Genomic DNA, 16,815 nt, shown 5'->3' on the forward strand with positions numbered 1-16,815 from the left:
ATGATTTGTTAAGCCCAACTGTATCTCGTGTTTATCTGGCAAGTCATTTTTTAATAACCAGTCTCTGCAATCGAGTGTATTGAATTTCTTGCCTTTTCTGCAGTCTTTCCCTTTCCATACAGAGATATAAGTGAAGAAATTGAAACAGCTTCTTCTAAAAAATGCCCTGTTCCATGGCTAAATGAAAGGATTCTCTCATCCTTGTCAAGGAGTTTGACAGCTGCACATCCTTGGCATGAACTTGAAATAGGTGTGCACCCTAACAATCCAAGTAGCACATTACATAAGTGTGTTAAAATAATGTACAGTAGCTGACTATCCAAAAAAAAGTGCATTGTGGGTCCTAGAGCTTTATAGTATTTGGTCTTATTCTTTGTTAGAAATATGCCTGGCTGATTTTTTGGGATCAGATCTAAATTCTAGCTGGCATTTTAGTTTAGCCTGTAGTTTGGCAAGAACAAGGTTGGAAGAATTGGAATCGACAAGCATGCTGAGTAGCGACTAGTGCAGTATGGTACTGAATCAAACTGAATTGAACCGTGGCATACCGGAGCCATGGAGAGCAAGAGGGAAAGGGCCAGAGAGGGAGGGAGACGGAGAGGTGGGAGAGGGAGGGGGAGAGAGAGGGGGGCCTCACCTAGGCTAGAGGGGGTCAAATCTGGAGGAGGCTTTTAAGGATTTGATGAGGGAGAGATACCGCATGACGGTAAGGTCAAGGATCTAATCTGGAATTGGATGACGATGAGAGAGAGAGGCCGTGATGATGACAATTAGTCTGGTCTCTGACCTCCATGATGAACGCCTTCATCCCTATAAGAGAGAGAGAGAGAGAGAGAGAGAGAGAGCAGCCGTGGAGGTAGGCCGATGGTGAGCAGGACATGGTGAAGGAGGGATCCAGGCAGAGAGAGCTTTGAGTTAGGATTTCGAAATGAGGGAGGGGCAAAGCAAAGCGAATCAATAAGAACAAGGAGATACTTATATTTTGTAAACCAAAACCTTGAATCTTGCTGCTAACTGATCGGTCCAATTTCGTATGCCCCAAATCGGCCAGTTTGGCTAACGTTGGGTGAGAATGTTGATTGTTTCAACTTAGATCTAAGTTTAATAGGTTATTAGCAAGACCTTTTAGAATCTCTGTTAGCTAAAGAAACTACAACCATAACCTATATATGTTGTTGATTTTTTGAATCCTTGTACTCCGATCATTTATTCATTCTGATTGAGGGTTACCTATGGTCATATTTTGAGTTTTTCAAATTCTTTCTTATATATTTTTTCCGTCTTAGCTGCTTAGTAATTAGGTCTTTTCATGTTATTTCTAAATCCTTCAACAAAGGTTTGAGTACCTACCTTATTGAAGCCTTCTAATATTTCTGATATAGATGCCCATACCATCTTAACTAGTCATCCATCACTACCCTCAACCACTTCGACTGTTCTTTCTGTTTTGACATACTCATTCCCTGATTTATCCTTTTTATGTTTTAGCACCTTCTGTGATAACCTGATCAGGACAAAAAAAGGGAGCCACACGAATCTCAAATTAGTAAAGAGAATCACAAAAAAAAAACAAAAAAGAAAAGAAAAATGATGAAGAAACTCCCAACAGGAGTCTTCTTCCATCAATTTCGACGGAGAGGGAGTCGAATTCGGAGAGGATTTGGTCTCCCCTCTGCTCTATAAAATCCTTTGCCCCCTCTAAAGGATTTCACGACGAGCACCGGCCATCACCGTTTTCTTGCTTCTTGATTTCTCTGATTGAGGCAGCAACCTCCGTTGCTTATGCTCATCGAAAATCGAAGTCAAGATGCCGTCAGAGCTTGAGGTAAGCTCCGACTCTTCTTCCTCTCCCTCTTCCCTTTCTCTCCTGGCCCAAGGCCTCGCCGCCGGCCACTGGCTTTGTCGGAAATTAGTTGCAAAAGGAAATCTCCTATTTTTTGAATTTTCTCTTGATTTTGCGGTTGTCCTCCCCCTCGCCGCTGGTCGTCCGCTGCCGGCCACTGTCGACCGCACCCCATCATCCATCACTGGATCTCCGACTATGCCGCCGCACCTTGCTGGAGTACTCGCCCCCCCACCTCCACCCACGTCCCTCCTTTGTTTGGCGTAGAAGAAAAGAAAAGAAAAGAAGAAAAGAAAGAAAAAGAAGAAAAAGTGAGAAAAAAGATTTTCTCTCTTATCTTCACTCTTCTGGGATTTCTCTCTCCTCTCTTTTTCTCTCTCTCTAATCCTTGGAACCCACTATGAACCTAGGAGGCATTTGGTGCATTACATAGATAATATTGCTATGGTAATGTGATTGCAGAGGAAATGTGATTACCTGATAAAATAATAGAAAATCCTATATTGTTGTGTTTGGTATGTGCAGTAATGTTATTGTAAAATAACAGAAAATCCTACATCATAATGTTTGGTATACAATTTAGATTATATGGAATATAAGCTAATTTTTTCAAAGTACCACCATCCTTGCTTGTTGATTATTGTCTATTTTTTAAAAGGATAACTTAATTTCGGGACCAACCATTTTCGGTGGCATTACTGGTCGGAACCTCCTATTATGTTTTCTATTTTATTTTCACCAACTGGGACTACTCATAATTTATTTAATATAGATTTTAGTTTATTTTGATGAGGGTATTTTGGTCCTAAAGTTATTTTGTTGCAAGATTATAGGATTGCAAGATTATATGTAATCACATAGCCACCTCTCCTTAGGCAATCAGATTACCTCTTTTTGAGGTAATGCTGCATTACATGTAATGCAGCATTACCTGTAAAAGTGACAAAACAAATAGTGTAATCTGATTTCTGTTGTAAAATTACGTATAATCCTGTCAGGATTACATGCTACCAAACGTCCTCCTAAGATGATCTTTTCAAAAAAATCCAGACTCGCTTTGATATCCGTATAGTTTATCGATCTTAGTCAGGCCCTTACCATATACTTATAAATTTGATCACCATTAACTCCCATTGAGCACCCTAACATGACCTCTAATGATCTTGATCATAGATTTCTTTTTTGAAAAATACGAAGATTCTCTCTCCACTTTCTTTCTCTACTTTATCTCTCTTCACTCACTTTCTCTCTTTAAAAAGACCTATGGATCTTATATTGAGTCATGTCTTCCTTTTCCATGGGCCCATGTACGAATCTAAGATGATGTTCCTAAAAGAAGTCCGAAATCGCTTCAATATCCATGCAAGATGTCGGATCCCATCCGGTCATGTCGAATATTCTTGAAAATCATTATTGATGAATTCTATTGCTCGATATTGATCTTGATTCAATTTATGCTTCACGATTTCTTGAACGAGTCACTTAGATTTGACACTCGATTAGGAGACTAAGTTATCCCAACATCCAGGCTGTCTGTCGAACCGACCACCCAACCTATAATTTTTTTTTCTTATGATTGAATTTATCAAATGAGAATTAATTATACTTTTAATATGTTAAATAGGTTCGATAAATTCGTTTAACAAAGTTTGAAGGGATAGGATGAAAGAGGTAAATAACCTCAACACTTCTTATTTATTTTTGAAATTATCGACTTTTTTATCATGAAAAAAATTATTTTATGTTTTCATAAAATAAGGATCAAGCATATGCATTGTGAAATTCATGATTTATGATAAAATAATGATTTATGAATATTTTAATATGAATAATTTTTTATGAAATATGAACTTCATAATTATGAAATGTATATCTTGTTATGAAAAGAATGATTTCATGATTGTTTTACTGTTAAAAATTATTTATGGATTATGAATTTTATGACATTATCTAATATTTTATTTATATATGATTTAAAAAAATATGATTTAAGAATGCTTATTTTGAAGAATATGAAAAAAAGCTCTCAGATAGCTATGAATGATCCTATCAATGGATAATAGTAATTGGTATATGATCTTATCAATGGATAATAGTAATTGACATACGACCTTACCAACGAATAATAGTAGTTGGTATACGACATTACTAATGGATAATAGTAGTTAGTATACGATCCTACCAATGGATAATAGTAGTTAGTACATGATCATCGTCCTGTCACAGGTATAATAGTGACCTTAGCATTTAGTCTGAGAGAACTATTAAGAATCATGATATGACAAAATGACAGATGATTTATGATTTTATATACGAAGTTAATATGATTAATAAATTTATTTATGCTATGCATTCAAAATTATGTTTATGAAAATTGCATGATTTATGCTTGTGCAAGAGAATCATTGATTTATGATATACTATTATTATGAAATTTTTATATTTCAAGTAAAATCATCTTCTCTAAATTATTTATTGATGCATGTATAAACTTATGCTTGATCCGGATAAGATAGTGTAAGGTTTACTTATTGAGCTGGTGTAGCTCATATCTTTTTTTTTTCTGTCTAGACGGATGAGGCTAGGAATGAAGGATGATCCAGGCTTGGGGGTTTTTGCTAGCGAGCTTGAAAATTATTTGATGATCATAGACTTGTAGCTATCTATTGATGAATTTTGAGATATAAATTTGTTATTTGATATTAGATTTAGATGCTCTGAATTAATATTGGTTTAATTACTTGATGAATGGTGGAATTGAATCTTTGATTATATGTTATTTATGATGGATTTTAGTTGATTATGATCGATAGACTTCGTGTTATCGAGGGCAATATCTCTCGATAGCATAGCCGTGTTATATCCCAGATTTGGAGCGTGATATTTTATGGTATCAGAGCAATAGGATTAATCATGGTAGAACTTAAAGTCTAGCAATAGGTAGTTAGGTCCCGTTTAGCTAAATCACGTTTAATTGAATAAGAATAGACAAATTTTCTTAGTGTTCTTGTTGCTCATTTAAAGAAGCTAATAAATGCTAGTATTTTTGATAGGTGACAATAAGCAACGGAAGGGATGAAGTCTGAACCCGACACTTTAGTTGCGAAGATCTGGATTCAGAAAATGAAAAAGATGTTTGATGCACTTTTGTATCCCGAGGATGTGAAGGTTAGTTTAGCCATTCTCATGCTAAAAGAAAATATCGAGTTTTGGTAGATTACAATAAAGGTTGCATATGGAAATAATGATAATCGGTTGATATGGAAGGAGTTCAAAAAGATATTTTATGATCAATATTTTCAAGAGTCAGTTAAATTAGTAAAAGAAAATGAATTTTTGGTCTTAAGGCAAAAAGATGATATGACAGTATGGAAATATGTCAACAACTTCAATGAGTTAAATCGATTTTGCCCCCAGCTCATAGAATTTGAAAGAAGCAAAGCAAATAGATTTGAGCATGGCTTAAGATATAAAATTTGATCTCGCTTGTCCTCTCATCTTTTTAACAACTACAAGGATGTACTGGAACGAGCTTTGAAAGTTGAATCAGATATTAAAAGATCAACATAAGAAAGGAAGAATAGGAAGAGGTTTAGACCAATAGAAACTCAGAGTGACCAGCATGACAACTTAGAGAATAACTCTAATAAGAAGAAAGGAGTAGAGACTTGTGAGTATTATGGTAGAAATTATAGTGAGCCTTACTATAAGAAATTTGGAATGTGCTTTGAATGCGGCAAGAAAGGACATTTGACGTGGGATTGTCTTAACAAAAAGAATGACTTTAAGTCTGCCAAACTCATTGATCAGAACCAAAAAGAGAATGCACAAGTATTTACTTTGACTGAGCAGGATGCCAAGGCAAGTGATCAAGTTGTTACAGATACGATTCTAGTCAACCCATAGATGCTTATATGTTAATTGATTACGAATTTTTCTCATTCCTTTGTATCTTCCAACTTTAACTATATACTTAAAGAATTGAATAAGCCACTATATATTATCTCATCCCTTAAGTAAAGTATTCTCATCGATGCATTATTTAAGAATTGCGTCATAAGAAAACTAGGGTTGACGGAAATTGGTATAAAGTATGATAAAGATGATATGAAGATAAAGTATTATTACTTATTTAGAAATGAAGATATGTCAAGTTTCGAAGATGAATCTTTTTTTTAAGGAGGGTAAAATGTGATAATCTAATAAAAAAAAAGAGGGCCACATGAATCTCAAAGCAGTAAAGAGAATCACCAAAAAAAATAAAAAAGAAAAGAAAAATGATGAGGAAGATTCCCAATCGATTCTGTTGGAGAGGGAGTCGAATCTGTGGAAGATTCGGCCTCCCCTCCACTCTTAAAATCCTCCGCCCCCTCCAAAGGATTTCACGACGAGCACCGGCCATCTCTTTTTTCTTGCTTCTTGATTTCTTCGATTGAGGTCACAACCTCCCTTGCTTGTGCTTGCCGGAAATCGAAGTCAAGACGCCATCGGAGCTTGAGATAAGTTCCAACTCTTCTTCCTCTCCCTTTTCTCTTTCTCATCTGGCCCAAGGCCTCGCTGCCAACCACCGGCTTTGTTGGAAATCAGTTGCAAAAGAAATCCCTTGTTTTCTGAATTTTATCTGATTTTGACGGCCGTCCTCCCCCTTGCCGTTGGTCGTCCGCTGTTGGCCACCGTTGACTGCACCCCACTGCCCATCGCTAGATCTCCGACCGTGCCGTCGTATCTCGTCGGAGTATCAGCCCCCCCCACTCGCATCCCTCCTTTGTTCGGCCAAGAAGAAAAGAAAAGAAAAAAAGAAAAAAAAGAAAAGAAGAAAAAGAGAGAATTTTTTCTCTCTTATCTTCACTCTTCTAGGATGTCTCTCTCCTATCTTTTTCTCTTTCTATCTAATCCTTGGAACCCACTATGAACTTAAGATGATCTTTTCAAAGAGATCCAAACTCGCTTTGATATTCGTGCAGTTTGTCGATCCCAGTCCGGCTCTTACCATATACTTATAGATCTGATCACCATTTAACTTCCATTGAGCACCCTAATATGACCTCTAATGATCTTGATCATGGATTCTTCTTTTGAGAAATACAAAGATTCTCTCTCCACTTTCTCTCTTTACTTTATCTCTTTTCACCTACTTTCTCTCTCTAAGAATACCTATAGATTCTGTATTGAGTTGTCTTCCTTTTCCATGGGCCCATGAATAAACCTAAGATGATGTTCTCAAAAAAGGTATGAAATCGCTTCGATATCTGTGCAAAATGTCGGACCCCACCCGATCATATTGAATATCCTTGAAAATCATTATTGATGAATCCTATTGATCGATATTGATTTTGATTCAATCTATGCTTCACGATTTCTTGAACGAGTCACTTAGATTTGACACTCGATTAGGAGACAAGTTATCCCAGCATTCAGATTGCCTGTCGAATCGACCACCCAATTTATAATTTTCTTTCTTTATGATTGAATTTATCAAATGAGAATTAATTATGCTTTTAATATGTTAAATAGGTTCGATAACTTCGTCTATCAAAGTTTGAAGGGGTAGGACGAAAGAGGTAAATAACTCCGACACTTCTTATTTTTGAAATTATCAACTTTTTTATCATGAAAAAAATTATTCTATATTTTTACAAAATAAGGATCAAGCATATGCATTGTGAAATTCATGATTTGTGATAAAATAGTGATTTATGAATATTTAATATGAATGATTTTTTATGAAATATGAACTCCATATTTATGAAATGCATGCCTTGTTATGAAAAGAATGATTTCATGATTGTTTTACTATTAAAAATTATTTATGGATTATGAATTTTATGAAATTATTTAGTATCTTATTTATGTATGATTTAAGAAAATATGATTTAAGAATGTTTATTTTGAGGAACATGATAAAAGGCTTTCAAATAGTTATGAATGATCCTGCCAATGGGTAATAGTAATTGACATATGATTCTGTCAGTGAATAATAGTAATAGGCATACGATCCTACCAACGGGTCATAATAGTTGGTATACGATCCTACCAACGGATAATAATAGTTGGTACATGATTATGGTCCTGTCACGGATATAATAGTGACCTTAACATTTAGTCTGAGAGAACTATTAAGAATTATAATATGACAAAATGACAGATGATTTATGACTTTATAGACGAAGTTAACATGATTAACGAATTTATTTATGCTATGCATTGAAAACTATGTTTATGAAAATTGTATGATTTATGTTGGTGCAGGCGAATCATTGATTTATGATATACTGTTATTTGAAATTTTTATGTTTCAAGTCAAATTATTTTCTCTAAATGATTTATTGATGCATGTATAAACTTATGCTTGATCCGAATAAGATAGTATAAGGTTTACTTACTGAGCTGGTATAGTTCATATATATTTTTTTTTCTTTTTCTGTCTAGATGAATAAAGTTAGGAACGAAGGATGATCCAGGCTTGAGGGTCTTCGCTAGCGAGCTTGGAAATTATTTGATGATCATAGACTTATAGCTATTTATTGATGAATTTTGAGATATTAATTTGGTATTTGATGTTAGATTTAGATGCTCTGAATCAATATTGGTTTAATTACTTGATGAATGATGGAATTGAATCTTTAATTATATTTTATTTTTGATAGATTTTAGTTGATTATGATCGATAGGCTTCGTATTATCGAGGGCAATATCCCTCGATAGCATGGCTGTGTTATGTCCCGAATTTGGGGCTTCACACATTCTTTTAACATTTTTATGTTGGTAAACTTGTAACGTTATTACCATTCCTTTTTATTGCCCAATATTTTGAGCCATACAATATTGCAATTCATTTTTAGAATTTTCTCTTTAGTTCCGAAGATACATATTCATCACATAACACTCTAGCAGCACCTTTCTGCTTTAACCATCCTGCTTTATTTCAATTATACAGGTCTTCATCTCTATCTCTACCCACTTTTATGTCAAGAACTGAAATAAAAAGAAACTGGGCACTCCATTATATCTCTTGTTCATCAATCTTGATAATGCCCATGTGTTTCCTCAATTACATAAGAAGATTGGTTCAGTTATTGAGCTCTTTTCGAGATTTCCATCATTTTCCTAAATTTGTATTCCATCACCCATAGCCATAATTTTCTAGAACTGTTCACTGGTTTAATTTGATGTAGAGCAGTTTTGTGTAACTCCTTTATTCTCAAAAATTGATGCCAAAATATTCGTCCAATCATTCAAAACTCTTGGTTTTTAGGACCTCACTAATAATCTAGTAAGCCAAGCTGACCAATAACTTTCATGATTTTTCTACCTCGTTGTGTTTCATCTGCCTTAGGTTTTTGTATGCTTTTCAAAGTTATATCTACTTAAGTTTTTTCAATTGAATGAAGAAAACTATGGTGACTCCTTTGTTTAACCTCTTCTATATGTTTTTTGGCAAAATCTTCATTCAAAATTTTATTTTATTTTATTTTTTGATAGACCACTCTTTGGTGTCCATATGTTTCACCAAATACTTGTGAATCTCAGTATTACTATTCGTTACTCGGTCGGCACATCTAGATTTTGCATTTATTTCAAAAAATTCCATTTTCACTTTCCTTGGAATCTAACCTACTACAAACTATCATATGCAATGCATTTTTTTCTTTTCATATCTTTCAATTTTTTTCCATTCTTGATATCATTTTTTTCTCAAGTTATAGAGAGCAAGCTCTCTTTACCTTAACTTCCTCTCCATGCTTCTTTAAGTATACAACATTTGTCTTCAGATTCTCTAATAACTTTTTTTAGTCGCTCTCTTGAAACAATAAAGTCCAACTAGTTTCACATTTGTCAAATTTCAATTCTTTAGTTAAAATTTTCTTCCTTTAATATTTTTTTTTGTTGAGATATATTGCATATTCATTGCTTTAAATTTCACCATCTTGTCATTTGGCATTTAGAACTTCAATTTTCTCTTCTTACGCCTAGCATAAACGTCTAGGACTACTAATGCTGTGTGGTTAGGGTTTCTCCTGGTATCACATTAAAATTTCTTGCATGTTGATATCACTTTTCTTTTAGGAAACAATGATCTATCTATGATAAATTTAATCTACTCTTAGAACTAAACATTTATCTCTCTTCTTGTAATACATATTTGCATTTTTCTAGGTCCAAAAACACAACAAGGTCAAGAATTCAATCTCCCATGGAAATTATTTTGTGAAATCCCATGTCCACCATGTTCTCTCACATGACCTATGAAACTCCTTCCTGTATACCAATTTAAGTTGACACCTTTTTCTTCCCATGAAATATCCTGCGTTGATCTCTTATCTCCTTCCAAAATCTCTCTCTCTCGCTCTTGCTCTTTCTATCTCTCCACATATATATATATATGTGTGTGTGTGTGTGTGTGTGTTTGTGTGTGCGCGCGCACGTGCGTGTGTGTGCGTGCCAGTCTCCTTTCTTCCAAATCTACTTGTGGACCTATGAGGCTGACATTTTGGGAAGTTATGACTTTGACTGGTTTTCAGCATGGTTCTACTATCTGCTTGGTTTTCTTGATAAATCTAGATGTGGGTGTTTTTGGAGGTTCGGTGGGGAGGGGGTGTGGGGTGTAGTATCTATAGGAACTACTCACTAGTTAACCTATTATCTCATGAAATTGTTTTTAAGTCTTTGTCAAGAACATAGAGTTGCTATCCCTTTCTATTCTTTATAATTTACTATTACTCTTGGCATACCTGTTGAGGGATAAGAAATAAAATGAAAATAAAATAAAATAATGCATGAATATAAACAGGAGTTTGAACTTCTTCCTTCATTTAATTTTAATTCATTGTTTCTAATGCATCCATCCACTTTATTTTCAATTTTCATGTGGTTTAGGTTGTGTGGAGTTATTGAAAGGAAGGATAGTGAAATATGAACTTGACAAGAAAATAGGACTGATTAAGTTCTGGATATTAGTTCTGCTCTAGCCTCATCCGATGTTGTCTGAGATGGTTGTGTTATATTAGCATTGATGTCTATTTTAAGAACAAGAAATATTCCTTTGGAGTTACAATCTCAACAATTGCCTAGATTTCTAGCATCCCTTGACAAGGAGATAGTAAAGCCTCAGGCTGTTGGCATGCCTTTCATTTTCTTGTTCAAATTAGTAAGCCCTTAATTCAGTTTTTTTTCATTAATGAAGATGATGATGATGTGATGTCAGGTTGATCATGTCTATTCATTGGTTAGTCTATCCTCATAATTATGGTTTCGTACAATGCACACTTTGCAAAGATGGTGACCTTATGGATGTTTTGGTTCTGTTGCAGGGGACTTGAAAATTTATACCACTCATCAGCAACTCAGTTTAGTTTACTTAGTTATATTTTTCATATATGTATATTTGTTTTTTAGCTGGCAAAACTATTTGCTATTATAGTCCAAAATTCCAACGAGGCCTCCCAGGTTTCTTAGTCTCAATTCTTCTTTCAGGAAAATTGAACCTTGGTTCTTAACTACTCTATTCCAGATTTTTTTTACTTTCTTTTTATAGTTATTATCAAGTATTAAGTTTGTGTCTGTGGTAGTGTTATTATCATAGAAACATTGTTCTATGAATTACTGAGAAATTCTCAAATACTCTCAAGTTTTCTCCCTGACCGAAAGATTCTTCAATTTATTCCCAGGTAGCTAAATGATAAATATTTTTCAATTGTTCACAAATTTGTAATTTATTCATAAATTATTCACAACTAATCTAATTACAAATTAATGATGCTCTGTCATTGGTGATGATGGTACTTCTTGCTACTCATTCTTGTTCTTCTCCATCCAATGCTTGTATTTACATTAACAATTATATAAAAATGCCATTTATATTACATTTTATATTTTGTTAAACTTTTGTTTCTTGCATATTTAAATCCAGATTCCTTCTGAACTTTTGGCGAGACCTCTGCATTTTTTGTAACTCCAGATCTTTCCCAAACTTGTTTTGAACACTGAACTCGTGAATTTGGTTATTAGAAACAGTTGAACATAATATTTATTTGATTAACCAATACTGGAGCAGGAACCAGGCCTTCTTGGTTGCTTTCTTTGGGCAAGGGCCATTCGGCTTATGCCTGTGATTGATCAGGTTGTATATTTTGTAGCATGTGCATGGCACAGTTATTGTGATTTCTTTTCTTTCTCTTTTCTTGTTTACTTTAATTTGGGCTCCATGCCTGCTTGTTCTGATAACAGGGTGAGAAAGATGATAAAATTATTGCAATTTGTGCTGATGATCCTGAATACTATCACTACAAGTATTTGACTACCCTCTTGAAAACACTAGAATCCTTGACAATGATATAGACAAAAAGAATGAGAATAAAGAAGTTTTAGTCAATGAACTTTTGCCCACAATTACTACCCAGGAAGCCATCCAGCACTCCATGTAAGTTGGTGTCAGCTACCACAAGCTCATAAGAGAAAGAATGACTTATCCCTCTTTACTTCAATGCCACACATCTCAAATTTCCATTCATATTAGTCTATAAGCTAGTTATTGATCCTTTTTCCAGAATGTGAATTGCATGACCTCTTTGATAGCTATTTTCTCTTCTTGACAAAATGCATGCTTGTTCTTATGTTCCTCGTCTGAAAATATCTTTCTGGTGGATGCCACTACAGGGATCTTTATGGTGAATACATCTTGCAGAACTTGACGTGTTAGAATGGTGCTGCTTTTTTTATTCAATAATACATTCCTCCATCAGCATAGTGGCAAGATAGGAAAAACTCATCCTCTATTAAGTTTAACTCTTTAATATAGTCTTGATTTTTGCTTGTATCGGTACTTCAAGAATACTATCCTATATCAGATCACATGGATGCCTGGTAGTTTTTCATTGTTGGGTTTTGCCTGCTTGTAGCCATTCATTGTTTCATCTTTGTCGTGTAATTTCATGAAGCTATAAAGAGAGCAATTTGAGTAGAACCTCTAAGTGGCACTTGGTGGTCCATTTTCTCCTTAAAAGAAGAAGTAGAAGAAGAAGAAAGATGACATTTGGTTGATTTCAGCAGACTAGCAATGTTGAAGGGTGCCATGTGCATTATTGGAGAATATTTTGAAGCATGGTATAACCCTTTCTAACATGCAAGAAGCAATTCAGATTTTTTCTATTCATTGATGCGCAAGTGATTGTTAAAAACAAATGGAGAGTTCTTGACTTTGTTTTGTATCATGGTTATGAATTTTGTCGGTTTAAGTTCTGTGGTGGGTTATATGAAGTATTCTGATTTTTAGCAATGCTTAAGCAATTGAGACAAGCCTCGCACTAGAACATTTTCACTCTACAATGGTATCTTTGACACTGTTTCTGCTTATCCTCATAATGGCAGTTTCATTTAATAATATTCTCTTGGCGTGGTCTTTCCACTATTGTCCTCTGGAAACTCATTGGAAAAAAAATACTCAGAATTTGGGTATTGTATTTCCTGTAGTTGACCCATCTCTGGGTTGTCTTCCATGCAATTCACTTCATGTTTCTACTTGGAAACAGTTGGACTAGTATTGCCATCTATTACCTTACCTTCGTCAAATTCTCTGTTCTTATAATCTAATGGTTGATGACCCACCTAAAAATCCATCAAAATCTTTTCTTAACCTTTAAAGTTTTGAAAATGAAGATTTCTCAATGCTGACACAGACATATTGCTCCACTTGCTCACCCTAAAATTAGATGGTGTAAAAGCGAGTGGAATCGGGAGTTGGTTTAAGAGGGAAAATAGATATCTTCTTAAAGGAAATCTTCTAGTTAATATTTTTCTGGTGATAAGATGACATGTCTCTAAGTAATTTTATATGTTTTCCAGCAATGGTTCCTGAGAGTAATGGTCATCTTTTGGTTGGAACAGGTGGTTCATTAGTGAAAATTTACTTGTACGTATTTGCCTCAAGTTGTGTGACTTTTACCATAAGGGAGGTAGCCTTTCCAAAATAAATTACAAGTAGGTTTTGTCCTTGACCATTTGATGGAGATGAGGTGTCTCTAATGCTTGCATAAATTAGGTCTGAGATGAAGATGGCTTATTGGATCAGCTTAAATATCTATTGTTCAAGGCATGCAGGGTGCTTGATACACCGTTCGAAGTCCTCTAGACTGGTTAAAGCTGTCTATAGATGGCCAACATACTTGTTCTTTTGAAGATAAAAAATTTATTTAGAAATCTATATTTTTTTGATTAAATATTTTTTAAAAAATATTTAGATAGAAAAATAATTTTTTCATATTTTTTTATGCATTGAAAAGTGATTTGAGAATATGTTATCCATGTTCTTTTACATTATTACTTTCTTAAATAGTTAAGATCTATCCATATTTTTCATAATACTTTTTATTATATAAATATAATTATATATAATAATATAATATAATATAATATATTTTATATGTTATAATATATAATATTATATAATATATATTCATAAATATAGATAATACATATAATATAGTATAATATAATAAATTATATTATATATAATAAAAATATATTATAATATAGTATATAATATTAATATATATTATAATAATATATTATATTAAAATAATAAAATATTATTATTCGATAATAATTAATATAATATTATATATAAGATAATATTATATATTATTATCATAGGGTTAAGAATATATTATGAATGAAATAAAAATATTATTTTTTCGATTGATGGAAAAATGACTTACCCATCTCAGATTTTCCTCCATTTCATGGATAAATGTTGTCTATGAAAAAATAATTTATCTATCTAGAGAAGCATGAGAACTGGATAAATTGATCAATAGAATAGTTGACTAAGTTTCTCATGATGTTTATATAAAAAATTTAATCTTGAATGCGGAAATAATTATACCTTCAGCCATTATTATTCAAGCCTAAACGAGTCAATGATCTAAAGTCTGCAATGATCTGCAACTTGTAACCATCTGCAACTGTAAGAAAATCAATTTTGGATGCTCTTCGTTGTCATCGAACAGTATCTTGATTTCTCAATCCTTTATCCGAGTATATTCGATAGGAAGAATCTCACAAGCATTCGAATCAGGTTGGAGATCAAGTCCGTAGAAGTCCTTTTATAACATGGCTAATCCATCAGAGGTAGTATCTGAATTAGTCATAACGACTGAAAGATGATTTTATCCATAATGATTGTATAGAGTTCAATTTTATCAAACCATCTAATATATCCCTATTACTTAATTAGAGATTTATCTTTAGTCAAAGTTCAAATCAATTAAAATATGTAAAACAAATCTCGATGCGTATTAGTGTGGGCCACATTCGGATAGATATAATCAAAGAAATTATAATATTCTCCCACTTGACCCAACCTAACACAAGCATCTTCGTTTTAATTATTCAAAATATTTTAAATTTTTTTAATAAAATTTTATCTGGATCTGATAATTGAAAAATTGATGTGGTCATATTTAAAAAACTTAAATTTTTCATAGGATATATATTATATGTTTGATTATAAAATAATCATCAGTGTGAATCATGATGGTAAATGTGTTATTAATCAACACATGACCTTCCATGTATCACAATACTAATGACATCTTATAACTAAGTTCTTTATGTGAAATTTTAATTTATGAATAGACTAAACCTTATGTCTATTCCTTTGTTATCTTTTTATCACACTGTAAATAGCTTATCAGCATAAAATAAAATAAATTTTATCATAAAATCTAATATGATGACTTTATACATAGTGTCTAATATATAAAATAAGCTATATCCTATATGATCCAGTTGATCATCAAAATCTCCAAAATGAGTTTTTAGTTCGCGGATCTATAATTATCAATTTTTTTTAATATATTTCACAGACATTATATCCTTTATTTTCTCACGAAGAGTAAAGTATTTCATCTTAATATGCTTGCAAGCGTCTGTATTTTCTTTATATTGTTGGATAATCTTACTGCAAAATTATCACGATATATTTTTATCGATCTACTAATAGAGTCCACAAATCTAAGTCTTGTGATAAAATTTTATAACTTTATAGCTTGTGAGGAAGTCTCATATAGGCTAGATACTTTACTTCCTTATTGGATATAGTGAACAAGATTTTATTTTACACATATCCATGATATAGCATCTCCTGTAAGTAGAAAGATATTTCAATAATAGACCTTCTACTATTGGTGCATCAGCAAAAAGTGAATCCTAATAGCCTATCACTTTATAATAATCAGACCGTTTGTATGTAACTATGTAAACTTTTATACCTTACAGATAATGTATTACTTTCTTTACAGTTTTTGTATGCTCCATTCCTGGATCATGTTAATAATGTCGAAACATTGATGCAACATAAGTAAGATTGGACTGATATAAATGTGTGTATAGGCTTTCAACATCAGATGTATAGGTTAATAATCTTATTTCCTTTATTTTTATCTTACTTCTGGAATATTAAGTTTTATTAAATTATCACCCTTTACAATATGAATAGATCTAAAGGAATTTTTTTCATCCAAAATTTTATATAATAGAGATATAAGTTCTTTAAGATAGTCCAAGTAGTCCAAGTTCTTTAAGGATCTATCTTTATAAATTTCAATATCGATAACATAAGCAGCTTCATTTATATCTTATATTTCAAATTTTTCATCGTCAATTTCTACTCTATAAATATAATAAGATTAAATCATAAGGAAAGAGGATTGTTGTCCGGAAGTGTCGGTCCATCCAGATACCAGGGCGATTTAGGATCTTTGATCTGAGAGTCAGATTCAAGTGACTTGATCAAGAAATCGTGAGGCACAGATCGAATTAAAGTCAAGATCAATCAATAGGGTTCTTTAATAATAAATTTGAAAGATCTTTGATACGATCAGATGAGATTGACATACAGCACGAATATCAAAGCAACTTCAGATCATCTTGATAGAGTCAATATAAGCTTCTAAAAGATGAAGGCATGACTCGAT

General features: G+C 33.1%; 1 pseudogene; it reads left to right on the forward strand.

Annotated features, from left to right (window-relative positions):
• LOC109506080 (soluble inorganic pyrophosphatase-like) lies at positions 1 to 13,120 on the forward strand (annotated as a pseudogene).
• Positions 13,121 to 16,815: the final 3,695 nt, after the last annotated feature.

This window comes from Elaeis guineensis, chromosome 7 (genome assembly GCF_000442705.2).
Source record: "Elaeis guineensis isolate ETL-2024a chromosome 7, EG11, whole genome shotgun sequence".
Taxonomy (NCBI): Eukaryota; Viridiplantae; Streptophyta; class Magnoliopsida; order Arecales; family Arecaceae; genus Elaeis; species Elaeis guineensis.